The sequence below is a fragment of the Phalangium opilio genome, unplaced genomic scaffold (assembly GCF_054372755.1).
Source record: "Phalangium opilio isolate 3A_F unplaced genomic scaffold, DU_Popi_V2 ptg000056l_1, whole genome shotgun sequence".
NCBI lineage: Eukaryota > Metazoa > Arthropoda > Arachnida > Opiliones > Phalangiidae > Phalangium > Phalangium opilio.
Window position 1 is genome coordinate 147,714 of NW_028324175.1, and position 25,933 is coordinate 173,646.

At 46.1% G+C, this 25,933-nt stretch overlaps 47 non-coding genes across 47 annotated transcripts; all 47 read left to right on the top strand.

Moving 5' to 3' along the window:
• Window positions 1–418: 418 nt before the first annotated feature.
• TRNAC-GCA (transfer RNA cysteine (anticodon GCA)) lies at window positions 419–490 on the top strand. The gene has a single exon. It is a non-coding gene; the product is annotated as a tRNA-Cys (tRNA).
• A 690-nt stretch (window positions 491–1,180) lies between these two features.
• TRNAC-GCA (transfer RNA cysteine (anticodon GCA)) lies at window positions 1,181–1,252 on the top strand. Its single transcript has one exon. It is a non-coding gene; the product is annotated as a tRNA-Cys (tRNA).
• A 559-nt stretch (window positions 1,253–1,811) lies between these two features.
• On the top strand, window positions 1,812–1,883 carry TRNAC-GCA (transfer RNA cysteine (anticodon GCA)). Its single transcript has one exon. It is a non-coding gene; the product is annotated as a tRNA-Cys (tRNA).
• Window positions 1,884–2,572: 689 nt separating this feature from the next.
• TRNAC-GCA (transfer RNA cysteine (anticodon GCA)) lies at window positions 2,573–2,644 on the top strand. The gene has a single exon. It is a non-coding gene; the product is annotated as a tRNA-Cys (tRNA).
• Window positions 2,645–2,943: 299 nt separating this feature from the next.
• TRNAC-GCA (transfer RNA cysteine (anticodon GCA)) lies at window positions 2,944–3,015 on the top strand. The gene has a single exon. It is a non-coding gene; the product is annotated as a tRNA-Cys (tRNA).
• Window positions 3,016–3,704: 689 nt separating this feature from the next.
• Window positions 3,705–3,776, top strand: TRNAC-GCA (transfer RNA cysteine (anticodon GCA)). Its single transcript has one exon. It is a non-coding gene; the product is annotated as a tRNA-Cys (tRNA).
• Window positions 3,777–4,196: 420 nt separating this feature from the next.
• On the top strand, window positions 4,197–4,268 carry TRNAC-GCA (transfer RNA cysteine (anticodon GCA)). Its single transcript has one exon. It is a non-coding gene; the product is annotated as a tRNA-Cys (tRNA).
• Window positions 4,269–5,330: 1,062 nt separating this feature from the next.
• TRNAC-GCA (transfer RNA cysteine (anticodon GCA)) lies at window positions 5,331–5,402 on the top strand. Its single transcript has one exon. It is a non-coding gene; the product is annotated as a tRNA-Cys (tRNA).
• A 559-nt stretch (window positions 5,403–5,961) lies between these two features.
• Window positions 5,962–6,033, top strand: TRNAC-GCA (transfer RNA cysteine (anticodon GCA)). Its single transcript has one exon. It is a non-coding gene; the product is annotated as a tRNA-Cys (tRNA).
• Window positions 6,034–6,091: 58 nt separating this feature from the next.
• On the top strand, window positions 6,092–6,163 carry TRNAC-GCA (transfer RNA cysteine (anticodon GCA)). The gene has a single exon. It is a non-coding gene; the product is annotated as a tRNA-Cys (tRNA).
• A 929-nt stretch (window positions 6,164–7,092) lies between these two features.
• On the top strand, window positions 7,093–7,164 carry TRNAC-ACA (transfer RNA cysteine (anticodon ACA)). Its single transcript has one exon. It is a non-coding gene; the product is annotated as a tRNA-Cys (tRNA).
• Window positions 7,165–7,342: 178 nt separating this feature from the next.
• On the top strand, window positions 7,343–7,414 carry TRNAC-GCA (transfer RNA cysteine (anticodon GCA)). Its single transcript has one exon. It is a non-coding gene; the product is annotated as a tRNA-Cys (tRNA).
• Window positions 7,415–8,085: 671 nt separating this feature from the next.
• On the top strand, window positions 8,086–8,157 carry TRNAC-GCA (transfer RNA cysteine (anticodon GCA)). The gene has a single exon. It is a non-coding gene; the product is annotated as a tRNA-Cys (tRNA).
• An 819-nt stretch (window positions 8,158–8,976) lies between these two features.
• TRNAC-GCA (transfer RNA cysteine (anticodon GCA)) lies at window positions 8,977–9,048 on the top strand. Its single transcript has one exon. It is a non-coding gene; the product is annotated as a tRNA-Cys (tRNA).
• A 690-nt stretch (window positions 9,049–9,738) lies between these two features.
• TRNAC-GCA (transfer RNA cysteine (anticodon GCA)) lies at window positions 9,739–9,810 on the top strand. The gene has a single exon. It is a non-coding gene; the product is annotated as a tRNA-Cys (tRNA).
• An 809-nt stretch (window positions 9,811–10,619) lies between these two features.
• Window positions 10,620–10,691, top strand: TRNAC-ACA (transfer RNA cysteine (anticodon ACA)). The gene has a single exon. It is a non-coding gene; the product is annotated as a tRNA-Cys (tRNA).
• Window positions 10,692–10,869: 178 nt separating this feature from the next.
• TRNAC-GCA (transfer RNA cysteine (anticodon GCA)) lies at window positions 10,870–10,941 on the top strand. Its single transcript has one exon. It is a non-coding gene; the product is annotated as a tRNA-Cys (tRNA).
• A 672-nt stretch (window positions 10,942–11,613) lies between these two features.
• TRNAC-GCA (transfer RNA cysteine (anticodon GCA)) lies at window positions 11,614–11,685 on the top strand. The gene has a single exon. It is a non-coding gene; the product is annotated as a tRNA-Cys (tRNA).
• A 690-nt stretch (window positions 11,686–12,375) lies between these two features.
• TRNAC-GCA (transfer RNA cysteine (anticodon GCA)) lies at window positions 12,376–12,447 on the top strand. The gene has a single exon. It is a non-coding gene; the product is annotated as a tRNA-Cys (tRNA).
• Window positions 12,448–13,006: 559 nt separating this feature from the next.
• Window positions 13,007–13,078, top strand: TRNAC-GCA (transfer RNA cysteine (anticodon GCA)). Its single transcript has one exon. It is a non-coding gene; the product is annotated as a tRNA-Cys (tRNA).
• Window positions 13,079–13,637: 559 nt separating this feature from the next.
• TRNAC-GCA (transfer RNA cysteine (anticodon GCA)) lies at window positions 13,638–13,709 on the top strand. Its single transcript has one exon. It is a non-coding gene; the product is annotated as a tRNA-Cys (tRNA).
• Window positions 13,710–14,017: 308 nt separating this feature from the next.
• Window positions 14,018–14,089, top strand: TRNAC-GCA (transfer RNA cysteine (anticodon GCA)). Its single transcript has one exon. It is a non-coding gene; the product is annotated as a tRNA-Cys (tRNA).
• A 541-nt stretch (window positions 14,090–14,630) lies between these two features.
• Window positions 14,631–14,702, top strand: TRNAC-GCA (transfer RNA cysteine (anticodon GCA)). The gene has a single exon. It is a non-coding gene; the product is annotated as a tRNA-Cys (tRNA).
• A 188-nt stretch (window positions 14,703–14,890) lies between these two features.
• TRNAC-GCA (transfer RNA cysteine (anticodon GCA)) lies at window positions 14,891–14,962 on the top strand. The gene has a single exon. It is a non-coding gene; the product is annotated as a tRNA-Cys (tRNA).
• A 188-nt stretch (window positions 14,963–15,150) lies between these two features.
• On the top strand, window positions 15,151–15,222 carry TRNAC-GCA (transfer RNA cysteine (anticodon GCA)). Its single transcript has one exon. It is a non-coding gene; the product is annotated as a tRNA-Cys (tRNA).
• Window positions 15,223–15,772: 550 nt separating this feature from the next.
• TRNAC-GCA (transfer RNA cysteine (anticodon GCA)) lies at window positions 15,773–15,844 on the top strand. Its single transcript has one exon. It is a non-coding gene; the product is annotated as a tRNA-Cys (tRNA).
• A 57-nt stretch (window positions 15,845–15,901) lies between these two features.
• TRNAF-GAA (transfer RNA phenylalanine (anticodon GAA)) lies at window positions 15,902–15,973 on the top strand. The gene has a single exon. It is a non-coding gene; the product is annotated as a tRNA-Phe (tRNA).
• A 550-nt stretch (window positions 15,974–16,523) lies between these two features.
• TRNAC-ACA (transfer RNA cysteine (anticodon ACA)) lies at window positions 16,524–16,597 on the top strand. Its single transcript has one exon. It is a non-coding gene; the product is annotated as a tRNA-Cys (tRNA).
• A 177-nt stretch (window positions 16,598–16,774) lies between these two features.
• TRNAC-GCA (transfer RNA cysteine (anticodon GCA)) lies at window positions 16,775–16,846 on the top strand. The gene has a single exon. It is a non-coding gene; the product is annotated as a tRNA-Cys (tRNA).
• A 1,424-nt stretch (window positions 16,847–18,270) lies between these two features.
• On the top strand, window positions 18,271–18,342 carry TRNAC-GCA (transfer RNA cysteine (anticodon GCA)). The gene has a single exon. It is a non-coding gene; the product is annotated as a tRNA-Cys (tRNA).
• A 308-nt stretch (window positions 18,343–18,650) lies between these two features.
• Window positions 18,651–18,722, top strand: TRNAC-ACA (transfer RNA cysteine (anticodon ACA)). The gene has a single exon. It is a non-coding gene; the product is annotated as a tRNA-Cys (tRNA).
• Window positions 18,723–19,271: 549 nt separating this feature from the next.
• Window positions 19,272–19,343, top strand: TRNAC-GCA (transfer RNA cysteine (anticodon GCA)). Its single transcript has one exon. It is a non-coding gene; the product is annotated as a tRNA-Cys (tRNA).
• Window positions 19,344–19,401: 58 nt separating this feature from the next.
• Window positions 19,402–19,473, top strand: TRNAF-GAA (transfer RNA phenylalanine (anticodon GAA)). Its single transcript has one exon. It is a non-coding gene; the product is annotated as a tRNA-Phe (tRNA).
• Window positions 19,474–19,652: 179 nt separating this feature from the next.
• Window positions 19,653–19,724, top strand: TRNAC-GCA (transfer RNA cysteine (anticodon GCA)). The gene has a single exon. It is a non-coding gene; the product is annotated as a tRNA-Cys (tRNA).
• Window positions 19,725–20,024: 300 nt separating this feature from the next.
• Window positions 20,025–20,096, top strand: TRNAC-GCA (transfer RNA cysteine (anticodon GCA)). The gene has a single exon. It is a non-coding gene; the product is annotated as a tRNA-Cys (tRNA).
• A 58-nt stretch (window positions 20,097–20,154) lies between these two features.
• TRNAC-GCA (transfer RNA cysteine (anticodon GCA)) lies at window positions 20,155–20,226 on the top strand. Its single transcript has one exon. It is a non-coding gene; the product is annotated as a tRNA-Cys (tRNA).
• Window positions 20,227–20,915: 689 nt separating this feature from the next.
• Window positions 20,916–20,987, top strand: TRNAC-GCA (transfer RNA cysteine (anticodon GCA)). Its single transcript has one exon. It is a non-coding gene; the product is annotated as a tRNA-Cys (tRNA).
• A 299-nt stretch (window positions 20,988–21,286) lies between these two features.
• TRNAC-GCA (transfer RNA cysteine (anticodon GCA)) lies at window positions 21,287–21,358 on the top strand. Its single transcript has one exon. It is a non-coding gene; the product is annotated as a tRNA-Cys (tRNA).
• Window positions 21,359–21,416: 58 nt separating this feature from the next.
• Window positions 21,417–21,488, top strand: TRNAF-GAA (transfer RNA phenylalanine (anticodon GAA)). Its single transcript has one exon. It is a non-coding gene; the product is annotated as a tRNA-Phe (tRNA).
• Window positions 21,489–21,667: 179 nt separating this feature from the next.
• On the top strand, window positions 21,668–21,739 carry TRNAC-GCA (transfer RNA cysteine (anticodon GCA)). The gene has a single exon. It is a non-coding gene; the product is annotated as a tRNA-Cys (tRNA).
• Window positions 21,740–22,038: 299 nt separating this feature from the next.
• Window positions 22,039–22,110, top strand: TRNAC-GCA (transfer RNA cysteine (anticodon GCA)). Its single transcript has one exon. It is a non-coding gene; the product is annotated as a tRNA-Cys (tRNA).
• Window positions 22,111–22,168: 58 nt separating this feature from the next.
• TRNAC-GCA (transfer RNA cysteine (anticodon GCA)) lies at window positions 22,169–22,240 on the top strand. Its single transcript has one exon. It is a non-coding gene; the product is annotated as a tRNA-Cys (tRNA).
• A 689-nt stretch (window positions 22,241–22,929) lies between these two features.
• TRNAC-GCA (transfer RNA cysteine (anticodon GCA)) lies at window positions 22,930–23,001 on the top strand. The gene has a single exon. It is a non-coding gene; the product is annotated as a tRNA-Cys (tRNA).
• Window positions 23,002–23,422: 421 nt separating this feature from the next.
• TRNAC-GCA (transfer RNA cysteine (anticodon GCA)) lies at window positions 23,423–23,494 on the top strand. Its single transcript has one exon. It is a non-coding gene; the product is annotated as a tRNA-Cys (tRNA).
• Window positions 23,495–24,174: 680 nt separating this feature from the next.
• TRNAC-GCA (transfer RNA cysteine (anticodon GCA)) lies at window positions 24,175–24,246 on the top strand. The gene has a single exon. It is a non-coding gene; the product is annotated as a tRNA-Cys (tRNA).
• Window positions 24,247–24,788: 542 nt separating this feature from the next.
• Window positions 24,789–24,860, top strand: TRNAC-GCA (transfer RNA cysteine (anticodon GCA)). The gene has a single exon. It is a non-coding gene; the product is annotated as a tRNA-Cys (tRNA).
• Window positions 24,861–25,782: 922 nt separating this feature from the next.
• Window positions 25,783–25,854, top strand: TRNAC-GCA (transfer RNA cysteine (anticodon GCA)). The gene has a single exon. It is a non-coding gene; the product is annotated as a tRNA-Cys (tRNA).
• The last annotated feature ends 79 nt before the right edge of the window (window positions 25,855–25,933 follow it).

Below are 25,933 nucleotides of genomic sequence, written 5' to 3' on the forward strand. Positions count from 1 at the left end.
ACAGCACGGATCATTCCAATTATTTTAGTTAAATCGACATTACGGCTAGGAACAAGGAGAGATAACTCGCATTCGACTGCAGACCAAGATGTCCTTGGTTCAAACCCGAGTTCCCCCTGTAACAGCACGGATCATTCCGTTTATTTTAGTTAAATCGACATTACGGCTAGGAACAAGGAGGGATAACTCGCATTCGACTGCAGATCGAGAGGTCCTTGGTTCAAACCCGAGTTCCCACTGTAACAGCACGGATTATTCCCTTTATTTTAGTTAAATCGACATTGCGGCTAGGAACAAGGAGGGATAACTCACATTCGACTGCAGATCGAGAGGTCCTTGGTTCAAACCCGAGTTCCCCCTGTAACAGCACGGATCATTCCGTTTATTTTAGGTAAATCGACATTACGGCCTTGAACAAGGGGGAATAGCTCAGTGGTAGAGCATTCGACTGCAGATCGAAAGGTCCTTGGTTCAAACCCGAGTTTCCCCTGTAACAGCACGGATTATTCCGTTTATTTTAGTTAAATCGACATTACTGCTAGGAACAAGGAGGAATAGCTCGCATTCGACTGCAGATCGAAAGGCCCTTGGTTCAAACCCGAGTTCCCCCTGTAACAGCACGGATCATTCCGTTCATTTTAGGTAAATCGACCTTACGGCCTTGAACAAGGGGGAATAGCTCAGTGGTAGAGCGTTCGACTGCAGATCGAGAGGTCCTTGGTTCAAACCCAAGTTCACCCTGTAACAGCACAGATTATTCCGTTTATTTTAGTTAAATCGACATTACGGCTAGGAACAAGTAGGGATAGCTCGCATTCGACTGCAGATCGAGAGGTTCTGGGTTCAAACCCGAGTTCCCCCTGTAACAGCACGGATCATTCCGTTTATTTTAGTTAAATCGACATTACGGCCTTGAACAAGGGGGAATATTTTAGTGGTAGAGCATTCGACTGCAGATCGAGAGGTCCTTGGTTCAAACCCGTGTTCCCCCGGTAACAGTACGGATCATTCCGTTTATTTTTGTTAAATCGACATTACGGCCTTGAACAAGGGGGAATATTTTAGTGGTAGAGCATTCGACTGCAGATCGAGAGGTCCTTGGTTCAAACCCGAGTTCCCCCTGTAAAAGCACGGATCATTCCGTTTATTTTAGTTAAATCGACATTACGGCCTTGAACAAGGGGGAATAGCTCAGTGGTAGAGCATTCGACTGCAGATCGAGAGGTCCTTGGTTCAAACCCGAGTTCCCCCTGTAACAGCACGGATTATTCCGTTTATTTTAGTTAAATCGACATTACTGCTAGGAACAAGGAGGGATAGCTCGCATTCGACTGCAGATCGAAAGGCCCTTGGTTCAAACCCGAGTTCCCCCTGTAACAGCACGGACCATTCCGTTTATTTTAGTTAAATCGACATTACGGCTCTGAACAAGGGGGAAGAGCTCAGTGGTAGAGCATTCGACTGCAGATCGAGAGATCCTTGGTTCAAACCCGAGTTCCCCCTTTAACAGCACGGATCATTCCGTTTATTTTATTTAAATCGACATTACGGCTATGAACAAAGGGGATAGCTAAGTGGTAGAGCATTCGACTACAGATCGAGAGGTCCTTGGTTCAAACCCGAGTTTCCCCTGTAACAGCACTGATCATTCCTTTTATTTTAGTTAAATCGACATTACGGCTAGGAACAAGGAGGGATAGCTCGCATTCGACTGCAGATTGAAAGGTCCTTGGTTCAAACCCGAACTCCCCCTGTATCAGCACGGATCATTCCGTTTATTTTAGGTAAATCGACATTACGGCCTTGAACAAGGGGGAATAGCTCAGTGGTAGAGCATTCGACTGCAGATCGAGAGGTCCTTGGTTCAAACCCGAGTTCCCCCTGTAAAAGCACGGATCATTCCGTTTATTTTAGTTAAATCGACATTACGGCCTTGAACAAGGGGGAATAGCTCAGTGGTAGAGCATTCGACTGCAGATCGAGAGGTCCTTGGTTCAGACCCGAGTTCCCCCTGTAACAGCACGGATTATTCCGTTTATTTTAGTTAAATCGACATTACTGCTAGGAACAAGGAGGGATAGCTCGCATTCGACTGCAGATCGAAAGGCCCTTGGTTCAAACCCGAGTTCCCCCTGTAACAGCACGGATCATTCCGTTTATTTTAGTTAAATCGACATTACGGCTCTGAACAAGGGGGAAGAGCTCAGTGGTAGAGCATTCGACTGCAGATCGAGAGATCCTTGGTTCAAACCCGAGTTCCCCCTTTAACAGCACGGATCATTCCGTTTATTTTATTTAAATCGACATTACGGCTATGAACAAAGGGGATAGCTAAGTGGTAGAGCATTCGACTACAGATCGAGAGGTCCTTGGTTCAAACCCGAGTTTCCCCTGTAACAGCACTGATCATTCCTTTTATTTTAGTTAAATCGACATTACGGCTAGGAACAAGGAGGGATAGCTCGCATTCGACTGCAGATTGAAAGGTCCTTGGTTCAAACCCGAACTCCCCCTGTAACAGCACGGATCATTCCGTTTATTTTAGGTAAATCGACATTACGGCCTTGAACAAGGGGGAATAGCTCAGTGGTAGAGCATTCGACTGCAGATCGAAAGGTCCTTGGTTCAAACCCGAGTTCCCCCTGTAACAGCACGGATTATTCCGTTTATTTTAGTTAAATCGACATTACGGCTAGGAACAAGGAGGGATAGCTCGCATTCGACTGCAGATCGAGAGGTTCTGGGTTTAACCCGAGTTCCCCCCTTAACAGCACGGATCATTCCAATTATTTTAGTTAAATCGACATTACGGCTAGGAACAAGGAGGGATAACTCTCATTCGACTGCAGATCGAGAGGTCCTTGGTTCAAACCCGAGTTCCCCCTGTAACAGCACGGATCATTCCATTTATTTTAGTTAAATCGACATTACGGCCTTGAACAAGGGGGAATAGCTTAGTGGTAGAGCATTCGACTGCAGATCGAGAGGTCCTTGGTTCAAACCCGAGTTCCCCCTGTAACAGTACGGATCATTCCGTTTATTTTAGTTAAATCGACATTACGGCCTTGAACAAGGGGGGATATTTTAGTGGTAGAGCATTCGACTGCAGATCGAGAGGTCCTTGGTTCAAACCCGAGTTCCCCCTGTAACAGCACGGATCATTCCGTTTATTTTAGTTAAATCGACATTACGGCTAGGAACAAGGAGGGATAACTCGCATTCGACTGCAGATCGAGAGGTCCTTGGTTCAAACCCGAGTTCCCCCTGTAACAGCACGGATCATTCCGTTTATTTTAGTTAAATCGACATTACGGCTCTGAACAAGGGGGAAGAGCTCAGTGGTAGAGCATTCGACTGCAGATCGAGAGATCCTTGGTTCAAACCCGAGTTCCCCCTTTAACAGCACGGATCATTCCGTTTATTTTATTTAAATCGACATTACGGCTATGAACAAAGGGGATAGCTAAGTGGTAGAGCATTCGACTACAGATCGAGAGGTCCTTGGTTCAAACCCGAGTTTCCCCTGTAACAGCACTGATCATTCCTTTTATTTTAGTTAAATCGACATTACGGCTAGGAACAAGGAGGGATAGCTCGCATTCGACTGCAGATTGAAAGGTCCTTGGTTCAAACCCGAACTCCCCCTGTAACAGCACGGATCATTCCGTTTATTTTAGGTAAATCGACATTACGGCCTTGAACAAGGGGGAATAGCTCAGTGGTAGAGCATTCGACTGCAGATCGAAAGGTCCTTGGTTCAAACCCGAGTTCCCCCTGTAACAGCACGGATTATTCCGTTTATTTTAGTTAAATCGACATTACGGCTAGGAACAAGGAGGGATAGCTCGCATTCGACTGCAGATCGAGAGGTTCTGGGTTTAACCCGAGTTCCCCCCTTAACAGCACGGATCATTCCAATTATTTTAGTTAAATCGACATTACGGCTAGGAACAAGGAGAGATAACTCGCATTTGACTGCAGATCGAGAGGTCCTTGGTTCAAACCCGAGTTCCCCCTGTAACAGCACGGATTATTCCCTTTATTTTAGTTAAATCGACATTACGGCTAGGAACAAGGAGGGATAACTCTCATTCGACTGCAGATCGAGAGGTCCTTGGTTCAAACCCGAGTTCCCCCTGTAACAGCACGGATCATTCCGTTTATTTTAGTTAAATCGACATTACGGCCTTGAACAAGGGGGAATAGCTTAGTGGTAGAGCATTCGACTGCAGATCGAGAGGTCCTTGGTTCAAACCCGAGTTCCCCCTGTAACAGTACGGATCATTCCGTTTATTTTAGTTAAATCGACATTACGGCCTTGAACAAGGGGGAATATTTTAGTGGTAGAGCATTCGACTGCAGATCGAGAGGTCCTTGGTTCAAACCCGAGTTCCTCCTGTAACAGCACGGATCATTCCGTTTATTTTAGTTAAATCGACATTACGGCTAGGAACAAGGAGGGATAACTCGCATTCGACTGCAGATCGAGAGGTCCTTGGTTCAAACCCGAGTTCCCGCTGTAACAGCACGGATTATTCCCTTTATTTTAGTTAAATCGACATTGCGGCTAGGAACAAGGAGGGATAACTCACATTCGACTGCAGATCGAGAGGTCCTTGGTTCAAACCCGAGTTCCCCCTGTAACAGCACGGATCATTCCGTTTATTTTAGGTAAATCGACATTACGGCCTTGAACAAGGGGGAATAGCTCAGTGGTAGATCATTCGACTGCAGATCGAGAGGTCCTTGGTTCAAACCCGAGTTCCCCCTGTAACAGCACGGATTATTCCGTTTATTTTAGTTAAATCGACATTACTGCTAGGAACAAGGAGGGATAGCTCGCATTCGACTGCAGATCGAAAGGCCCTTGGTTCAAACCCGAGTTCCCCCTGTAACAGCACGGATCATTCCGTTCATTTTAGGTAAATCGACCTTACGGCCTTGAACAAGGGGGAATAGCTCAGTGGTAGAGCGTTCGACTGCAGATCGAGAGGTCCTTGGTTCAAACCCAAGTTCACCCTGTAACAGCACAGATTATTCCGTTTATTTTAGTTAAATCGACATTACGGCTAGGAACAAGTAGGGATAGCTCGCATTCGACTGCAGATCGAGAGGTTCTGGGTTCAAACCCGAGTTCCCCCTGTAACAGCACGGATCATTCCGTTTATTTTAGTTAAATCGACATTACGGCCTTGAACAAGGGGGAATATTTTAGTGGTAGAGCATTCGACTGCAGATCGAGAGGTCCTTGGTTCGAACCCGAGTTCCCCCTGTAAAAGCACGGATCATTCCGTTTATTTTAGTTAAATCGACATTACGGCCTTGAACAAGGGGGAATAGCTCAGTGGTAGAGCATTCGACTGCAGATCGAGAGGTCCTTGGTTCAAACCCGAGTTCCCCCTGTAACAGCACGGATTATTCCGTTTATTTTAGTTAAATCGACATTACTGCTAGGAACAAGGAGGGATAGCTCGCATTCGACTGCAGATCGAAAGGCCCTTGGTTCAAACCCGAGTTCCCCCTGTAACAGCACGGATCATTCCGTTTATTTTGGTTAAATCGACATTACGGCTCTGAACAAGGGGGAAGAGCTCAGTGGTAGAGCATTCGACTGCAGATCGAGAGATCCTTGGTTCAAACCCGAGTTCCCCCTTTAACAGCACGGATCATTCCGTTTATTTTATTTAAATCGACATTACGGCTATGAACAAAGGGGATAGCTAAGTGGTAGAGCATTCGACTACAGATCGAGAGGTCCTTGGTTCAAACCCGAGTTTCCCCTGTAACAGCACTGATCATTCCTTTTATTTTAGTTAAATCGACATTACGGCTAGGAACAAGGAGGGATAGCTCGCATTCGACTGCAGATTGAAAGGTCCTTGGTTCAAACCCGAACTCCCCCTGTAACAGCACGGATCATTCCGTTTATTTTAGGTAAATCGACATTACGGCCTTGAACAAGGGGGAATAGCTCAGTGGTAGAGCATTCGACTGCAGATCGAGAGGTCCTTGGTTCAAACCCGAGTTCCCCCTGTAAAAGCACGGATCATTCCGTTTATTTTAGTTAAATCGACATTACGGCCTTGAACAAGGGGGAATAGCTCAGTGGTAGAGCATTCGACTGCAGATCGAGAGGTCCTTGGTTCAAACCCGAGTTCCCCCTGTAACAGCACGGATTATTCCGTTTATTTTAGTTAAATCGACATTACTGCTAGGAACAAGGAGGGATAGCTCGCATTCGACTGCAGATCGAAAGGCCCTTGGTTCAAACCCGAGTTCCCCCTGTAACAGCACGGATCATTCCGTTTATTTTAGTTAAATCGACATTACGGCGCTGAACAAGGGGGAAGAGCTCAGTGGTAGAGCATTCGACTGCAGATCGAGAGATCCTTGGTTCAAACCCGAGTTCCCCCTTTAACAGCACGGATCATTCCGTTTATTTTATTTAAATCGACATTACGGCTATGAACAAAGGGGATAGCTAAGTGGTAGAGCATTCGACTACAGATCGAGAGGTCCTTGGTTCAAACCCGAGTTTCCCCTGTAACAGCACTGATCATTCCTTTTATTTTAGTTAAATCGACATTACGGCTAGGAACAAGGAGGGATAGCTCGCATTCGACTGCAGATTGAAAGGTCCTTGGTTCAAACCCGAGTTCCCCTGTAACAGCACGGATTATTCCCTTTATTTTAGTTAAATCGACATTACGGCTAGGAACAAGGAGAGATAACTCGCATTCGACTGCAGATCGAGAGGTCCTTGGTTCAAACCCGAGTTCCCCCTGTAACAGCACGGATCCTTCCGTTTATTTTAGTTAAATCGACATTACTGCTAGGAACAAGGAGGGATAGCTCGCATTCGACTGCAGATCGAAAGGCCCTTGGTTCAAACCCGAGTTCCCCCTGTAACAGCACGGATCATTCCGTTTATTTTAGTTAAATCGACATTACGGCTCTGAACAAGGGGGAAGAGCTCAGTGGTAGAGCTGTCGACTGCAGATCGAGAGATCCTTGGTTCAAACCCGAGTTCCCCCTTTAACAGCACGGATCATTCCGTTTGTTTTATTTAAATCGACATTACGGCTATGAACAAGGGGGATAGCTCAGTGGTAGAGCATTCGACTACAGATCGAGAGGTCCTTGGTTCAAAGCCGAGTTCCCCCTGTAACAGCACTGATCATTCCTTTTATTTTAGTTAAATCGACATTACGGCTAGGAACAAGGAGGGATAGCTCGCATTCGACTGCAGATCGAAAGGTCCTTGGTTCAAACCCGAGTTCCCCCTGTAACAGCACGGATCATTCAGTTTATTTTATTTAAAACGACATTACGGCTATGAACAAGGGGAATAGCTCAGTGGTAGAGCATTCGACTGCAGATCGAGAGGTCCTTGGTTCAAACCCGAGTTCCCCCTGTAACAGCACGGATCATTCCGTTTATTTTAGTTAAATCGACTTTACGGCCTTGAACAAGGGGGAATAGCTCAGTGTTAGAGCATTCGACTGCAGATCGAGAGGTCCTTGGTTCAAACCCGAGTTCCCCCTGTAACAGCACGGATAATTCCGTTTATTTTAGTTAAATCGACATTACGGCTAGGAACAAGGAGGGATAGCTCGCATTCGACTGCAGATCGAGAGGTTCTGGGTTTAAACCAGAGTTCCCCCCTTAACAGCACGGATCATTCCAATTATTTTAGTTAAATCGACATTACGGCTAGGAACAAGGAGAGATAACTCGCATTCGACTGCAGATCGAGAGGTCCTTGGTTCAAACCCGAGTTCCCCCTGTAACAGCACGGATCATTCCGTTTATTTTAGTTAAATCGACATTACGGCTAGGAACAAGGAGGGATAACTCGCATTTGACTGCAGATCGAGAGGTCCTTGGTTCAAACCCGAGTTCCCCTGTAACAGCACGGATTATTCCCTTTATTTTAGTTAAATCGACATTACGGCTAGGAACAAGGAGGGATAACTCTCATTCGACTGCAGATCGAGAGGTCCTTGGTTCAAACCCGAGTTCCCCCTGTAACAGCACGGATCATTCCGTTTATTTTAGTTAAATCGACATTACGGCCTTGAACAAGGGGGAATAGCTTAGTGGTAGAGCATTCGACTGCAGATCGAGAGGTCCTTGGTTCAAACCCGAGTTCCCCCTGTAACAGTACGGATCATTCCGTTTATTTTAGTTAAATCGACATTACGGCCTTGAACAAGGGGGAATATTTTAGTGGTAGAGCATTCGACTGCAGATCGAGAGGTCCTTGGTTCAAACCCGAGTTCCCCCTGTAAAAGCACGGATCATTCCGTTTATTTTAGTTAAATCGACATTACGGCCTTGAACAAGGGGGAATAGCTCAGTGGTAGAGCATTCGACTGCAGATCGAGAGGTCCTTGGTTCAAACCCGAGTTCACCCTGTAACAGCACGGATTATTCCGTTTATTTTAGTTAAATCGACATTACTGCTAGGAACAAGGAGGGATAGCTCGCATTCGACTGCAGATCGAAAGGCCCTTGGTTCAAACCCGAGTTCCCCCTGTAACAGCACGGATCATTCCGTTTATTTTAGTTAAATCGACATTACGGCTCTGAACAAGGGGGAAGAGCTCAGTGGTAGAGCATTCGACTGCAGATCGAGAGATCCTTGGTTCAAACCCGAGTTCCCCCTGTAACAGCACGGATCATTCCGTTTATTTTATTTAAATCGACATTACGGCTATGAACAAAGGGGATAGCTCAGTGGTAGAGCATTCGACTACAGATCGAGAGGTCCTTGGTTCAAACCCGAGTTTCCCCTGTAACAGCACTGATCATTCCTTTTATTTTAGTTAAATCGACATTACGGCTAGGAACAAGGAGGGATAGCTCGCATTCGACTGCAGATTGAAAGGTCCTTGGTTCAAACCCGAACTCCCCCTGTAACAGCACGGATCATTCCGTTTATTTTAGGTAAATCGACATTACGGCCTTGAACAAGGGGGAATAGCTCAGTGGTAGAGCATTCGACTGCAGATCGAAAGCTCCTTGGTTCAAACCCGAGTTCCCCCTGTAACAGCACGGATTATTCCGTTTATTTTAGTTAAATCGACATTACTGCTAGGAACAAGGAGGGATAGCTCGCATTCGACTGCAGATCGAAAGGCCCTTGGTTCAAACCCGAGTTCCCCCTGTATCAGCACGGATCATTCCGTTCATTTTAGGTAAATCGACCTTACGGCCTTGAATAAGGGGGAATAGCTCAGTGGTAGAGCGTTCGACTGCAGATCGAGAGGTCCTTGGTTCAAACCCAAGTTCACCCTGTAACAGCACAGATTATTCCGTTTATTTTAGTTAAATCGACATTACGGCTAGGAACAAGTAGGGATAGCTCGCATTCGACTGCAGATCGAGAGGTTCTGGGTTCAAACCCGAGTTCCCCCTGTAACAGCACGGATCATTCCGTTTATTTTAGTTAAATCGACATTACGGCCTTGAACAAGGGGGAATATTTTAGTGGTAGAGCATTCGACTGCAGATCGAGAGGTCCTTGGTTCAAACCCGAGTTCCCCCGGTAACAGTACGGATCATTCCGTTTATTTTTGTTAAATCGACATTACGGCCTTGAACAAGGGGGAATATTTTAGTGGTAGAGCATTCGACTGCAGATCGAGAGGTCCTTGGTTCAAACCCGAGTTCCCCCTGTAAAAGCACGGATCATTCCGTTTATTTTAGTTAAATCGACATTACGGCCTTGAACAAGGGGGAATAGCTCAGTGGTAGAGCATTCGACTGCAGATCGAGAGGTCCTTGGTTCAAACCCGAGTTCCCCCTGTAACAGCACGGATTATTCCGTTTATTTTAGTTAAATCGACATTACTGCTAGGAACAAGGAGGGATAGCTCGCATTCGACTGCAGATCGAAAGGCCCTTGGTTCAAACCCGAGTTCCCCCTGTAACAGCACGGATCATTCCGTTTATTTTAGTTAAATCGACATTACGGCTCTGAACAAGGGGGAAGAGCTCAGTGGTAGAGCATTCGACTGCAGATCGAGAGATCCTTGGTTCAAACCCGAGTTCCCCCTTTAACAGCACGGATCATTCCGTTTATTTTATTTAAATCGACATTACGGCTATGAACAAAGGGGATAGCTAAGTGGTAGAGCATTCGACTACAGATCGAGAGGTCCTTGGTTCAAACCCGAGTTTCCCCTGTAACAGCACTGGTCATTCCTTTTATTTTAGTTAAATCGACATTACGGCTAGGAACAAGGAGGGATAGCTCGCATTCGACTGCAGATTGAAAGGTCCTTGGTTCAAACCCGAACTCCCCCTGTAACAGCACGTATCATTCCGTTTATTTTAGGTAAATCGACATTACGGCTAGGAACAAGGAGGGATAACTCGCATTCGACTGCAGATCGAAAGGCCCTTGGTTCAAACCCGAGTTCCCCCTGTAACAGCAAGGATCATTCCGTTTATTTTAGTTAAATCGACATTACGGCTCTGAACAAGGGGGAAGAGCTCAGTGGTAGAGCATTCGACTGCAGATCGAGAGATCCTTGGTTCAAACCCGAGTTCCCCCTTTAACAGCACGGATCATTCCGTTTGTTTTATTTAAATCGACATTACGGCTATGAACAAGGGGGATAGCTCAGTGGTAGAGCATTCGACTACAGATCGAGAGGTCCTTGGTTCAAAGCCGAGTTCCCCCTGTAACAGCACTGATCATTCCTTTTATTTTAGTTAAATCGACATAACGGCTAGGAACAAGGAGGGATAGCTCGCATTCGACTGCAGATCGAAAGGTCCTTGGTTCAAACCCGAGTTCCCCCTGTAACAGCACGGATCATTCAGTTTATTTTATTTAAAACGACATTACGGCTATGAACAAGGGGAATAGCTCAGTGGTAGAGCATTCGACTGCAGATCGAGAGGTCCTTGGTTCAAACCCGAGTTCCCCCTGTAACAGCACGGATCATTCCGTTTATTTTAGTTAAATCGACTTTACGGCCTTGAACAAGGGGGAATAGCTCAGTGTTAGAGCATTCGACTGCAGATCGAGAGGTCCTTGGTTCAAACCCGAGTTCCCCCTGTAACAGCACGGATAATTCCGTTTATTTTAGTTAAATCGACATTACGGCTAGGAACAAGGAGGGATAGCTCGCATTCGACTGCAGATCGAGAGGTTCTGGGTTTAAACCCGAGTTCCCCCCTTAACAGCACGGATCATTCCAATTATTTTAGTTAAATCGACATTACGGCTAGGAACAAGGAGAGATAACTCGCATTCGACTGCAGATCGAGAGGTCCTTGGTTCAAACCCGAGTTCCCCCTGTAACAGCACGGATCATTCCGTTTATTTTAGTTAAATCGACATTACGGCTAGGAACAAGGAGGGATAACTCGCATTCGACTGCAGATCGAGAGGTCCTTGGTTCAAACCCGAGTTCCCGCTGTAACAGCACGGATTATTCCCTTTATTTTAGTTAAATCGACATTGCGGCTAGGAACAAGGAGGGATAACTCACATTCGACTGCAGATCGAGAGGTCCTTGGTTCAAACCCGAGTTCCCCCTGTAACAGCACGGATCATTCCGTTTATTTTAGGTAAATCGACATTACGGCCTTGAACAAGGGGGAATAGCTCAGTGGTAGAGCATTCGACTGCAGATCGAAAGGTCCTTGGTTCAAACCCGAGTTCCCCCTGTAACAGCACGGATTATTCCGTTTATTTTAGTTAAATCGACATTACTGCTAGGAACAAGGAGGGATAGCTCGCATTCGACTGCAGATCGAAAGGCCCTTGGTTCAAACCCGAGTTCCCCCTGTAACAGCACGGATCATTCCGTTCATTTTAGGTAAATCGACCTTACGGCCTTGAACAAGGGGGAATAGCTCAGTGGTAGAGCGTTCGACTGCAGATCGAGAGGTCCTTGGTTCAAACCCAAGTTCACCCTGTAACAGCACAGATTATTCCGTTTATTTTAGTTAAATCGACATTACGGCTAGGAACAAGTAGGGATAGCTCGCATTCGACTGCAGATCGAGAGGTTCTGGGTTCAAACCCGAGTTCCCCCTGTAACAGCACGGATCATTCCGTTTATTTTAGTTAAATCGACATTACGGCCTTGAACAAGGGGGAATATTTTAGTGGTAGAGCATTCGACTGCAGATCGAGAGGTCCTTGGTTCAAACCCGAGTTCCCCCGGTAACAGTACGGATCATTCCGTTTATTTTTGTTAAATCGACATTACGGCCTTGAACAAGGGGGAATATTTTAGTGGTAGAGCATTCGACTGCAGATCGAGAGGTCCTTGGTTCAAACCCGAGTTCCCCCTGTAAAAGCACGGGTCATTCCGTTTATTTTAGTTAAATCGACATTACGGCCTTGAACAAGGGGGAATAGCTCAGTGGTAGAGCATTCGACTGCAGATCGAGAGGTCCTTGGTTCAAACCCGAGTTCCCCCTGTAACAGCACGGATTATTCCGTTTATTTTAGTTAAATCGACATTACTGCTAGGAACAAGGAGGGATAGCTCGCATTCGACTGCAGATCGAAAGGCCCTTGGTTCAAACCCGAGTTCCCCCTGTAACAGCACGGATCATTCCGTTTATTTTAGTTAAATCGACATTACGGCTCTGAACAAGGGGGAAGAGCTCAGTGGTAGAGCATTCGACTGCAGATCGAGAGATCCTTGGTTCAAACCCGAGTTCCCCCTTTAACAGCACGGATCATTCCGTTTATTTTATTTAAATCGACATTACGGCTATGAAAAAAGGGGATAGCTAAGTGGTAGAGCATTCGACTACAGATCGAGAGGTCCTTGGTTCAAACCCGAGTTTCCCCTGTAACAGCACTGATCATTCCTTTTATTTTAGTTAAATCGACATTACGGCTAGGAACAAGGAGGGATAGCTCGCATTCGACTGCAGATTGAAAGGTCCTTCGTTCAAACCCGAACTCCCCCTGTAACAGCACGGATCATTCCGTTTATTTTAGGTAAATCGACATTACGGCCTTGAACAAGGGGGAATAGCTCAGAGGTAGAGCATTCGACTGCAGATCGAGAGGTCCTTGGTTCAAACCCGAGTTCCCCCTGTAACAGCACGGATTATTCCGTTTATTTTAGTTAAATCGACATTACTGCTAGGAACAAGGAGGGATAGCTCGCATTCGACTGCAGATCGAAAGGCCCTTGGTTCAAACCCGAGTTCCCCCTGTAACAGCACGGATCATTCCGTTTATTTTAGTTAAATCGACATTACGGCTCTGAACAAGGGGGAAGAGCTCAGTGGTAGAGCATTCGACTGCAGATCGAGAGATCCTTGGTTCAAACCCGAGTTCCCCCTTTAACAGCACGGATCATTCCGTTTATTTTATTTAAATCGACATTACGGCTATGAACAAAGGGGACAGCTAAGTGGTAGAGCATTCGACTACAGATCGAGAGGTCCTTGGTTCAAACCCGAGTTTCCCCTGTAACAGCACTGATTATTCCTTTTATTTTAGTTAAATCGACATTACGGCTAGGAACAAGGAGGGATAGCTCGCATTCGACTGCAGATTGAAAGGTCCTTGGTTCAAACCCGAACTCCCCCTGTAACAGCACGGATCATTCCGTTTATTTTAGGTAAATCGACATTACGGCCTTGAACAAGGGGGAATAGCTCAGTGGTAGAGCATTCGACTGCAGATCGAAAGGTCCTTGGTTCAAACCCGAGTTCCCCCTTTAACAGCACGGATCATTCCGTTTATTTTATTTAAATCGACATTACGGCTATGAACAAAGGGGACAGCTAAGTGGTAGAGCATTCGACTACAGATCGAGAGGTCCTTGGTTCAAACCCGAGTTTCCCCTGTAACAGCACTGATCATTCCTTTTATTTTAGTTAAATCGACATTACGGCTAGGAACAAGGAGGGATAGCTCGCATTCGACTGCAGATTGAAAGGTCCTTGGTTCAAACCCGAACTCCCCCTGTAACAGCACGGATCATTCCGTTTATTTTAGGTAAATCGACATTACGGCCTTGAACAAGGGGGAATAGCTCAGTGGTAGAGCATTCGACTGCAGATCGAAAGGTCCTTGGTTCAAACCCGAGTTCCCCCTGTAACAGCACGGATTATTCCGTTTATTTTAGTTAAATCGACATTACGGCTAGGAACAAGGAGGGATAGCTCGCATTCGACTGCAGATCGAGAGGTTCTGGGTTTAACCCGAGTTCCCCCCTTAACAGCACGGATCATTCCAATTATTTTAGTTAAATCGACATTACGGCTAGGAACAAGGAGAGATAACTCGCATTCGACTGCAGATCAAGATGTCCTTGGTTCAAACCCGAGTTCCCCCTGTAACAGCACGGATCATTCCGTTTATTTTAGTTAAATCGACATTACGGCTAGGAACAAGGAGGGATAACTCGCATTCGACTGCAGATCGAGAGGTCCTTGGTTCAAACCCGAGTTCCCGCTGTAACAGCACGGATTATTCCCTTTATTTTAGTTAAATCGACATTGCGGCTAGGAACAAGGAGGGATAACTCACATTCGACTGCAGATCGAGAGGTCCTTGGTTCAAACCCGAGTTCCCCCTGTAACAGCACGGATCATTCCGTTTATTTTAGTTAAATCGATATTACGGCCTTGAACAAGGGGGAATAGCTCAGTGGTAGAGCATTCGACTGCAGATCGAGAGGTCCTTGGTTCAAACCCGAGTTCCCCCTGTAACAGCACGGATTATTCCGTTTATTTTAGTTAAATCGACATTACGGCTCTGAACAAGGGGGAAGAGCTCAGTGGTAGAGCATTCGACTGCAGATCGAGAGATCATTGGTTCAAACCCGAGTTCCCCCTGTAACAGCACGGATCATTCCGTTTATTTTAGTTAAATCGAGATTACGGCCTTGAACAAGGGGGAATAGCTCAGTGGTAGAGCATTCGACTGCAGATCGAGAGGTCCTTGGTTCAAACCCGAGTTCCCCCTGTAACAGCACGGATTATTCCGTTTATTTTAGTTAAATCGACATTACGGCTCTGAACAAGGGGGAAGAGCTCAGTGGTAGAGCATTCGACTGCAGATCGAGAGATCCTTGGTTCAAACCCGAGTTCCCCCTGTAACAGCACGGATCATTCCGTTTATTTTAGGTAAATCGACATTACGGCCTTGAACAAGGGGGAATAGCTCAGTGGTAGAGCATTCGACTGCAGATCGAAAGGTCCTTGGTTCAAACCCGAGTTCCCCCTGTAACAGCACTGATCATTCCTTTTATTTTAGTTAAATCGACATTACGGCTAGGAACAAGGAGGGATAACTCGCATTCGACTGCAGATCGAGAGATCCTTGGTTCAAACCCGAGTTCCCCCTGTAACAGCACGGATCATTCCGTTTATTTTATTTAAATCGAAATTAAGGCTATGAACAAGGAGGGATAGCTCGCATTCGACTGCAGATCGAAAGGCCCTTGGTTCAAACCCGAGTTCCCCCTGTAACAGCACGGATCATTCCGTTTATTTTAGGTAAATCGACATTACGGCCTTGAACAAGGGGGAATAGCTCAGTGGTAGAGCATTCGACTGCAGATCGAGAGGTTCTGGGTTTAAACCCGAGTTCCCCCTGCAACAGCACGGATCATTCCATTTATTTTAGTTAAATTGACATTACGGCTAGGAACAAGGAGGGATAACTCGCATTCGACTGCAGATCGAAAGGTCCTTGGTTCAAACCCGAGTTCCCCCTGTAACAGCACGGATCATTCAGTTTATTTTATTTAAAACGACATTACGGCTATGAACAAGGGGAATAGCTCAGTGGTAGAGCATTCGACTGCAGATCGAGAGGTCCTTGGTTCAAGCCCGAGTTCCCCCTGTAACAGCACGGATCATTCCGTTTATTTTAGTTAAATCGACTTTACGGCCTTGAAAAGGGGGAATAGCTCAGTGGTAGAGCATTCGACTGAAGATCGAGAGGTCCTTGGTTCAAACCCGAGTTCCCCCTGTAACAGCACGGATTATTCCCTTTTTTTTAGTTAAATCGACATTACGGCTAGGAACAAGGAGGGATAACTCGCATTCGACTGCAGATCGAGAGGTCCTTGGTTCAAACCCGAGTTCCCCCTGTAACAGCACGGATCATTCCGTTTATTTTAGTTAAATCGACTTTACGGCCTTGAACAAGGGGGAATAGCTCAGTGGTAGAGCATTCAACTGCAGATCGAGAGGTCCTTGGTTCAAACCCGAGTTCCCCCTGTAACAGCACGGATTATTCCGTTTATTTTAGTTAAATCGACATTACGGCTAGGAACAAGGAGGGATAGCTCGCATTCGACTGCAGATCGAGAGGTTCTGGGTTTAAACCCGAGTTCCCCCCTTAACAGCACGGATCATTCCAATTATTTTAGTTAAATCGACATTACGGCTACGAACAAGGAGAGATAACTCGCATTCGACTGCAGATCGAGAGGTCCTTGGTTCAAACCCGAGTTCCCCCTGTAACAGCACGGATCATTCCGTTTATTTTATTTAAATCGACATTACGGCTATGAACAAAGGGGATAGCTCAGTGGTAGAGCATTCGACTACAGATCGAGAGGTCATTGGTTCAAACCCGAGTTTCCCCTGTAACAGCACTGATCATTCCTTTTATTTTAGTTAAATCGACATTACGGCTAGGAACAAGGAGGGATAGCTCGCATTCGACTGCAGATTGAAAGGTCCTTGGTTCAAACCCGAACTCCCCCTGTAACAGCACGGATCATTCCGTTTATTTTAGGTAAATCGACATTACGGCCTTGAACAAGGGGGAATAGCTCAGTGGTAGAGCATTCGACTGCAGATCGAAAGGTCCTTGGTTCAAACCCGAGTTCCCCCTGTAACAGCACGGATTATTCCGTTTATTTTAGTTAAATCGACATTACGGCTAGGAACAAGGAGGGATAGCTCGCATTCGACTGCAGATCGAGAGGTTCTGGGTTTAACCCGAGTTCCCCCCTTAACAGCACGGATCATTCCAATTATTTTAGTTAAATCGACATTACGGCTACGAACAAGGAGAGATAACTCGCATTCGACTGCAGATCGAGAGGTCCTTGGTTCAAACCCGAGTTCCCCCTGTAACAGCACGGATCATTCCGTTTATTTTAGTTAAATCGACATTACGGCTAGGAACAAGGAGGGATAACTCGCATTCGACTGCAGATCGAGAGGTCCTTGGTTCAAACCCGAGTTCCCGCTGTAACAGCACGGATTATTCCCTTTATTTTAGTTAAATCGACATTGCGGCTAGGAACAAGGAGGGATAACTCGCATTCGACTGCAGATCGAGAGGTCCTTGGTTCAAACCCGAGTTCCCCCTGTAACAGCACGGATCATTCCGTTTATTTTAGTTAAATCGACATTACGGCCTTGAACAAGGGGGAATAGCTCAGTGGTAGAGCATTCGACTGCAGATCGAGAGGTCCTTGGTTCTAACCCGAGTTCCCCCTGTAACAGCACGGATTATTCCGTTTATTTTAGTTAAATCGACATTACGGCTCTGAACAAGGGGGAATAGCTCAGTGGTAGAGCATTCGACTGCAGATCTAGAGGTCCTTGGTTCAAACCCGAGTTCCCCCTGTAACAGCACGGATTATTCCGTTTATTTTAGTTAAATCGACATTACGGCTAGGAACAAGGAGGGATAGCTCGCATTCGACTGCAGATCGAGAGGTTCTGGGTTTAAACCCGAGTTCCCCCCTTAACAGCACGGATCATTCCAATTATTTTAGTTAAATCGACATTACGGCTAGGAACAAGGAGAGATAACTCGCATTCGACTGCAGATCGAGAGGTCCTTGGTTCAAACCCGAGTTCCCCCTGTAACAGCACGGATTATTCCCTTTATTTTAGTTAAATCGACATTACGGCTCTGAACAAGGGGGAAGAGCTCAGTGGTAGAGCATTCTACTGCAGATCGAGAGATCCTTGGTTCAAACCCGAGTTCCCCCTGTAACAGCACGGATCATTCCGTTTATTTTAGTTAAATCGACATTACGGCTAGGAACAAGGAGGGATAACTCGCATTTGACTGCAGATCGAGAGGTCCTTGGTTCAAACCCGAGTTCCCCCTGTAACAGCACGGATTATTCCCTTTATTTTAGTTAAATCGACATTACGGCTCTGAACAAGGGGGAAGAGCTCAGTGGTAGAGCATTCTACTGCAGATCGAGAGATCCTTGGTTCAAACCCGAGTTCCCCCTGTAACAGCACGGATCATTCCGTTTATTTTAGTTAAATCGACATTACGGCCTTGAACAAGGGGGAATAGCTCAGTGGTAGAGCATTCGACTGCAGATCGAGAGGTCCTTGGTTCAAACCCGAGTTCCCCCTGTAACAGCACGGATTATTCCGTTTATTTTAGTTAAATCGACATAACGGCTCTGAACAAGGGGGAAGAGCTCAGTGGTAGAGCATTCGACTGCAGATCGAGAGATCCTTGGTTCAAACCCGAGTTCCCCCTGTAACAGCACGGATCATTCCTTTCATTTTAGTTAAATCGACATTACGGCTAGGAACAAGGAGGGATAACTCGCATTCGACTGCAGATCGAGAGATCCTTGGTTCAAACCCGAGTTCCCCCTGTAACAGCACGGATCATTCCGTTTATTTTATTTAAATCGAAATTAAGGCTATGAACAAGGGGGATAGCTCAGTGGTATAGCATTCGACTACAGATCGAGAGGTCCTTGGTTCAAACCCGAGTTCCCCGGTAACAGCACGGATTATTCCGTTTATTTTAGTTAAATCGACATTACTGCTAGGAACAAGGAGGGATAGCTCGCATTCGACTGCAGATCGAAAGGCCCTTGGTTCAAACCCGAGTTCCCCCTGTAACAGCACGGATCATTCCGTTTATTTTAGGTAAATCGACATTACGGCCTTGAACAAGGGGGAATAGCTCAGTGGTAGAGCATTCGACTGCAGATCGAGAGGTCCTTGGTTCAAACCCAAGTTCACCCTGTAACAGCACAGATTATTCCGTTTATTTTAGTTAAATCGACATTACGGCTAGGAACAAGTAGGGATAGCTCGCATTCGACTGCAGATCGAGAGGTTCTGGGTTTAAACCCGAGTTCCACCTGTAACAGCACGGATCATTCCATTTATTTTAGTTAAATCGACATTACGGCTAGGAACAAGGAGGGATAACTCGCATTCGACTGCAGATCGAAAGGTCCTTGGTTCAAACCCGAGTTCCCCCTGTAACAGCACGGATCATTCAGTTTATTTTATTTAAAACGACATTACGGCTATGAACAAGGGGAATAGCTCAGTGGTAGAGCATTCGACTGCAGATCGAGAGGTCCTTGGTTCAAACCCGAGTTCCCCCTGTAACAGCACGGATCATTCCGTTTATTTTAGTTAAATCGACTTTACGGCGTTGAACAAGGGGGAATAGCTCAGTGGTAGAGCATTCGACTGAAGATCGAGAGGTCCTTGGTTCAAACCCGAGTTCCCCCTGTAACAGCACGGATTATTCCCTTTATTTTAGTTAAATCAACATTATGGCTAGGAACAAGGAGGGATAACTCGCTTTCGGCTGCAGATCGAAAGGTCCTTGGTTCAAACCCGAGTTCCCCCTGTAACAGCACGGATCATTCCGTTTATTTTAGTTAAATCGACTTTACGGCCTTGAACAAGGGGGAATAGCTCAGTGGTAGAGCATTCGACTGCAGATCGAGAGGTCCTTGGTTCAAACCCGAGTTCCCCCTGTAACAGCACGGATCATTCCGTTTATTTTAGTTAAATCGACATTACGGCTAGGAACAAGGAGGGATAACTCGCATTTGACTGCAGATCGAGAGGTCCTTGGTTCAAACCCGAGTTCCCCCTGTAACAGCACGGATTATTCCCTTTATTTTAGTTAAATCGACATTACGTCTAGGAACAAGGAGGGATAACTCTCATTCGACTGCAGATCGAGAGGTCCTCGGTTCAAACCCGAGTTCCCCCTGTAACAGCACGGATCATTCCGTTTATTTTAGTTAAATCGACATTACGGCCTTGAACAAGGGGGAATAGCTTAGTGGTAGAGCATTCGACTGCAGATCGAGAGGTCCTTGGTTCAAACCCGAGTTCCCCCTGTAACAGTACGGATCATTCCGTTTATTTTAGTTAAATCGACATTACGGCCTTGAACAAGGGGGAATAGCTTAGTGGTAGAGCATTCGACTGCAGATCGAGAGGTCCTTGGTTCAAACCCGAGTTCCCCCTGTAACAGCACGGATCATTCCGTTTATTTTAGTTAAATCGACATTACGGCCTTGAACAAGGGGGAATAGCTCAGTGGTAGAGCATTCGACTGCAGATCGAGAGGTCCTTGGGTCAACCCCGAGTTCCCCCTGTAACAGCACGGATTATTCCGTTTATTTTAGTTAAATCGACATTACTGCTAGGAACAAGGAGGGATAGCTCGCATTCGACTGCAGATTGAAAGGCCCTTGGTTCAAACCCGAGTTCCCCCTGTAACAGCACGGATCATTCCGTTTATTTTAGTTAAATCGACATTACGGCTCTGAACAAGGGGGAAGAGCTCAGTGGTAGAGCATTCGACTGCAGATCGAGAGATCCTTGGTTAAAACACGAGTTCCCCCTGTAACAGCACGGATCATTCCGTTTATTTTATTTAAATCGACATTACGGCTATGAACAAAGGGGATAGCTCAGTGGTAGAGCATTCGACTACAGATCGAGAGGTCCTTGGTTCAAACCCGAGTTTCCCCTGTAACAGCACTGATCATTCCTTTTATTTTAGTTAAATCGACATTACGGCTAGGAACAAGGAGGGATAGCTCGCATTCGACTGCAGATTGAAAGGTCCTTGGTTCAAACCCGAACTCCCCCTGTAACAGCACGGATCATTCCGTTTATTTTAGGTAAATCGACATTACGGCCTTGAACAAGGGGGAATAGCTCAGTGGTAGAGCATTCGACTGCAGATCGAGAGGTCCTTGGTTCAAACCCGAGTTCCCCCCTTAACAGCACGGATCATTCCAATTATTTTAGTCAAATCGACATTACGGCTAGGAACAAGGAGAGATAACTCGCATTCGACTGCAGATCGAAAGGCCCTTGGTTCAAACCCGAGTTCCACCTGTAACAGCACGGATCATTCCATTTATTTTAGTTAAATCGACATTACGGCTAGGAACAAGGAGGGATAACTCGCATTCGACTGCAGATCGAAAGGTCCTTGGTTCAAACCCGAGTTCCCCCTGTAACAGCACGGATCATTCAGTTTATTTTATTTAAAACGACATTACGGCTATGAACAAGGGGAATAGCTCAGTGGTAGAGCATTCGACTGCAGATCGAGAGGTCCTTGGTTCAAACCCGAGTTCCCCCTGTAACAGCACGGATCATTCCGTTTATTTTAGTTAAATCGACTTTACGGCGTTGAACAAGGGGGAATAGCTCAGTGGTAGAGCATTCGACTGAAGATCGAGAGGTCCTTGGTTCAAACCCGAGTTCCCCCTGTAACAGCACGGATTATTCCCTTTATTTTAGTTAAATCAACATTATGGCTAGGAACAAGGAGGGATAACTCGCTTTCGGCTGCAGATCGAGAGGTCCTTGGTTCAAACCCGAGTTCCCCCTGTAACAGCACGGATCATTCCGTTTATTTTAGTTAAATCGACTTTACGGCCTTGAACAAGGGGGAATAGCTCAGTGGTAGAGCATTCGACTGCAGATCGAGAGGTCCTTGGTTCAAACCCGAGTTCCCCCTGTAACAGCACGGATCATTCCGTTTATTTTAGTTAAATCGACATTACGGCTAGGAACAAGGAGGGATAACTCGCATTTGACTGCAGATCGAGAGGTCCTTGGTTCAAACCCGAGTTCCCCCTGTAACAGCACGGATTATTCCCTTTATTTTAGTAAATCGACATTACGTCTAGGAACAAGGAGGGATAACTCTCATTCGACTGCAGATCGAGAGGTCCTCGGTTCAAACCCGAGTTCCCCCTGTAACAGCACGGATCATTCCGTTTATTTTAGTTAAATCGACATTACGGCCTTGAACAAGGGGGAATAGCTTAGTGGTAGAGCATTCGACTGCAGATCGAGAGGTCCTTGGTTCAAACCCGAGTTCCCCCTGTAACAGTACGGATCATTCCGTTTATTTTAGTTAAATCGACATTACGGCATTGAACAAGGGGGAATAGCTTAGTGGTAGAGCATTCGACTGCAGATCGAGAGGTCCTTGGTTCAAACCCGAGTTCCCCCTGTAACAGCACGGATCATTCCGTTTATTTTAGTTAAATCGACATTACGGCCTTGAACAAGGGGGAATAGCTCAGTGGTAGAGCATTCGACTGCAGATCGAGAGGTCCTTGGGTCAACCCCGAGTTCCCCCTGTAACAGCACGGATTATTCCGTTTATTTTAGTTAAATCGACATTACTGCTAGGAACAAGGAGGGATAGCTCGCATTCGACTGCAGATTGAAAGGCCCTTGGTTCAAACCCGAGTTCCCCCTGTAACAGCACGGATCATTCCGTTTATTTTAGTTAAATCGACATTACGGCTCTGAACAAGGGGGAAGAGCTCAGTGGTAGAGCATTCGACTGCAGATCGAGAGATCCTTGGTTCAAACCCGAGTTCCCCCTGTAACAGCACGGATCATTCCGTTTATTTTATTTAAATCGACATTACGGCTATGAACAAAGGGGATAGCTCAGTGGTAGAGCATTCGACTACAGATCGAGAGGTCCTTGGTTCAAACCCGAGTTTCCCCTGTAACAGCACTGATCATTCCTTTTATTTTAGTTAAATCGACATTACGGCTAGGAACAAGGAGGGATAGCTCGCATTCGACTGCAGATTGAAAGGTCCTTGGTTCAAACCCGAACTCCCCCTGTAACAGCACGGATCATTCCGTTTATTTTAGGTAAATCGACATTACGGCCTTGAACAAGGGGGAATAGCTCAGTGGTAGAGCATTCGACTGCAGATCGAGAGGTCCTTGGTTCAAACCCGAGTTCCCCCCTTAACAGCACGGATCATTCCAATTATTTTAGTCAAATCGACATTACGGCTAGGAACAAGGAGAGATAACTCGCATTCGACTGCAGATCGAGAGGTCCTTGGTTCAAACCCGAGTTCCCCCTGTAACAGCACGGATCATTCCGTTTATTTTAGTTAAATCGACATTACGGCTAGGAACAAGGAGAAATAACTCGCTTTTGACTGCAGATCGAGAGGTCCTTGGTTCAAACCCGAGTTCCCGCTGTAACAGCACGGATTATTCCCTTTATTTTAGTTAAATCGACATTGCGGCTAGGAACAAGGAGGGATAACTCGCATTCGACTGCAGATCGAGAGGTCCTTGGTTCAAACCCGAGTTCCCCCTGTAAAAGCACAGATCATTCCGTTTATTTTAGTTAAATCGACATTACGGCCTTGAACAAGGGGGAATAGCTCAGTGGTAGAGCATTCGACTGCAGATCGAAAGGTCCTTGGTTCAAACCCGAGTTCCCCCTGTAACAGCACGGATCATTCCGTTTATTTTAGTAAAATCGACATTACGGCTCTGAATAAGGGGGAAGAGCTCAGTGGTAGAGCATTCGACTGCAGATCGAGAGATCCTTGGTTCAAACCCGAGTTCCCCCTGTAACAGCACGGATCATTCCGTTTATTTTATTTAAATCGACATTACGGCTATGAACAAAGGGGATAGCTCAGTGGTAGAGCATTCGACTGCAGATCGAGAGGTCCTTGGTTCAAACCCGAGTTCCCCCCTTAACAGCACGGATCATTCCAATTATTTTAGTCAAATCGACATTACGGCTAGGAACAAGGAGAGATAACTCGCATTCGACTGCAGATCGAGAGGTCCTTGGTTCAAACCCGAGTTCCCCCTGTAACAGCACGGATCATTCCGTTTATTTTAGTTAAATCGACATTACGGCTAGGAACAAGGAGAAATAACTCGCTTTTGACTGCAGATCGAGAGGTCCTTGGTTCAAACCCGAGTTCCCGCTGTAACAGCACGGATTATTCCCTTTATTTTAGTTAAATCGACATTGCGGCTAGGAACAAGGAGGGATAGCTCGCATTCGACTGCAGATTGAAAGTTCCTTGGTTCAAACCCGAACTCCCCCTGTAACAGCACGGATCATTCCGTTTATTTTAGGTAAATCGACATTGCGGCCTTGAACAAGGGGGAATAGCTCAGTGGTAGAGCATTCGACTGCAGATCGAGAGGTCCTTGGTTCAAACCCGAGTTCCCCCTGTAACAGCACGGATTATTCCGTTTATTTTAGTTAAATCGACATTACGGCTAGGAACAAGGAGGGATAGCTCGCATTCGACTGCAGATCGAGAGGTTCTGGGTTTAAACCCGAGTTCCCTCCTTAACAGCACGGATCATTCCAATTATTTTAGTTAAATCGACATTACGGCTAGGAACAAGGAGAGATAACTCGCATTCGACTGCAGATCGAGAGGTCCTTGGTTCAAACCCGAGTTCCCCCTGTAACAGCACGGATCATTCCGTTTATTTTAGTTAAATCGACATTACGGCTAGGAACAAGGAGAAATAACTCGCTTTTGACTGCAGATCGAGAGGTCCTTGGTTCAAACCCGAGTTCCCGCTGTAACAGCACGGATTATTGTCTTTATTTTAGTTAAATCGACATTGCGGCTAGGAACAAGGAGGGATAACTCGCATTCGACTGCAGATCGAGAGGTCCTTGTTTCAAACCCGAGTTCCCCCTGTAAAAGCACAGATCATTCCGTTTATTTTAGTTAAATCGACATTACGGCCTTGAACAAGGGGGAATAGCTCAGTGGTAGAGCATTCGACTGCAGATCGAACGGTCCTTGGTTCAAACCCGAGTTCCCCCTGTAACAGCACGGATCATTCCGTTTATTTTAGTTAAATCGACATTACGGCTCTGAATAAGGGGGAAGAGCTCAGTGGTAGAGCATTCGACTGCAGATCGAGAGATCCTTGGTTCAAACCCGAGTTCCCCCTGTAACAGCACGGATCATTCCGTTTATTTTATTTAAATCGACATTACGGCTATGAACAAAGGGGATAGCTCAGTGGTAGAGCATTCGACTACAGATCGAGAGGTCCTTGGTTCAAACCCGAGTTCCTCCTGTAACAGCACGGATCATTCCGTTTATTTTAGTTAAATCGACATTACGGCTAGGAACAAGGAGGGATAACTCGCATTCGACTGCAGATCGAGAGGTCCTTGGTTCAAACCCGAGTTCCCGCTGTAACAGCACGGATTATTCCCTTTATTTTAGTTAAATCGACATTGCGGCTAGGAACAAGGAGGGATAACTCGCATTCGACTGCAGATCGAGAGGTCCTTGGTTCAAACCCGAGTTCCCCCTGTAAAAGCACGGATCATTCCAATTATTTTAGTTAAATCGACATTACGGCTAGGAACAAGGAGAGATAACTCGCATTCGACTGCAGATCGAGAGGTCCTTGGTTCAAACCCGAGTTCCTCCTGTAACAGCACGGATCATTCCGTTTATTTTAGTTAAATCGACATTACGGCTAGGAACAAGGAGGGATAACTCGCATTCGACTGCAGATCGAGAGGTCCTTGGTTCAAACCCGAGTTCCCGCTGTAACAGCACGGATTATTCCCTTTATTTTAGTTAAATCGACATTGCGGCTAGGAACAAGGAGGGATAACTCGCATTCGACTGCAGATCGAGAGGTCCTTGGTTCAAACCCGAGTTCCCCCTGTAAAAGCACGGATCATTCCGTTTATTTTAGTTAAATCGACATTACGGCCTTGAACAAGGGGGAATAGCTCAGTGGTAGAGCATTCGACTGCAGATCGAAAGGTCCTTGGTTCAAACCCGAGTTCCCCCTGTAACAGCACGGATCATTCCGTTTATTTTAGTTAAATCGACATTACGGCTCTGAATAAGGGGGAAGAGCTCAGTGGTAG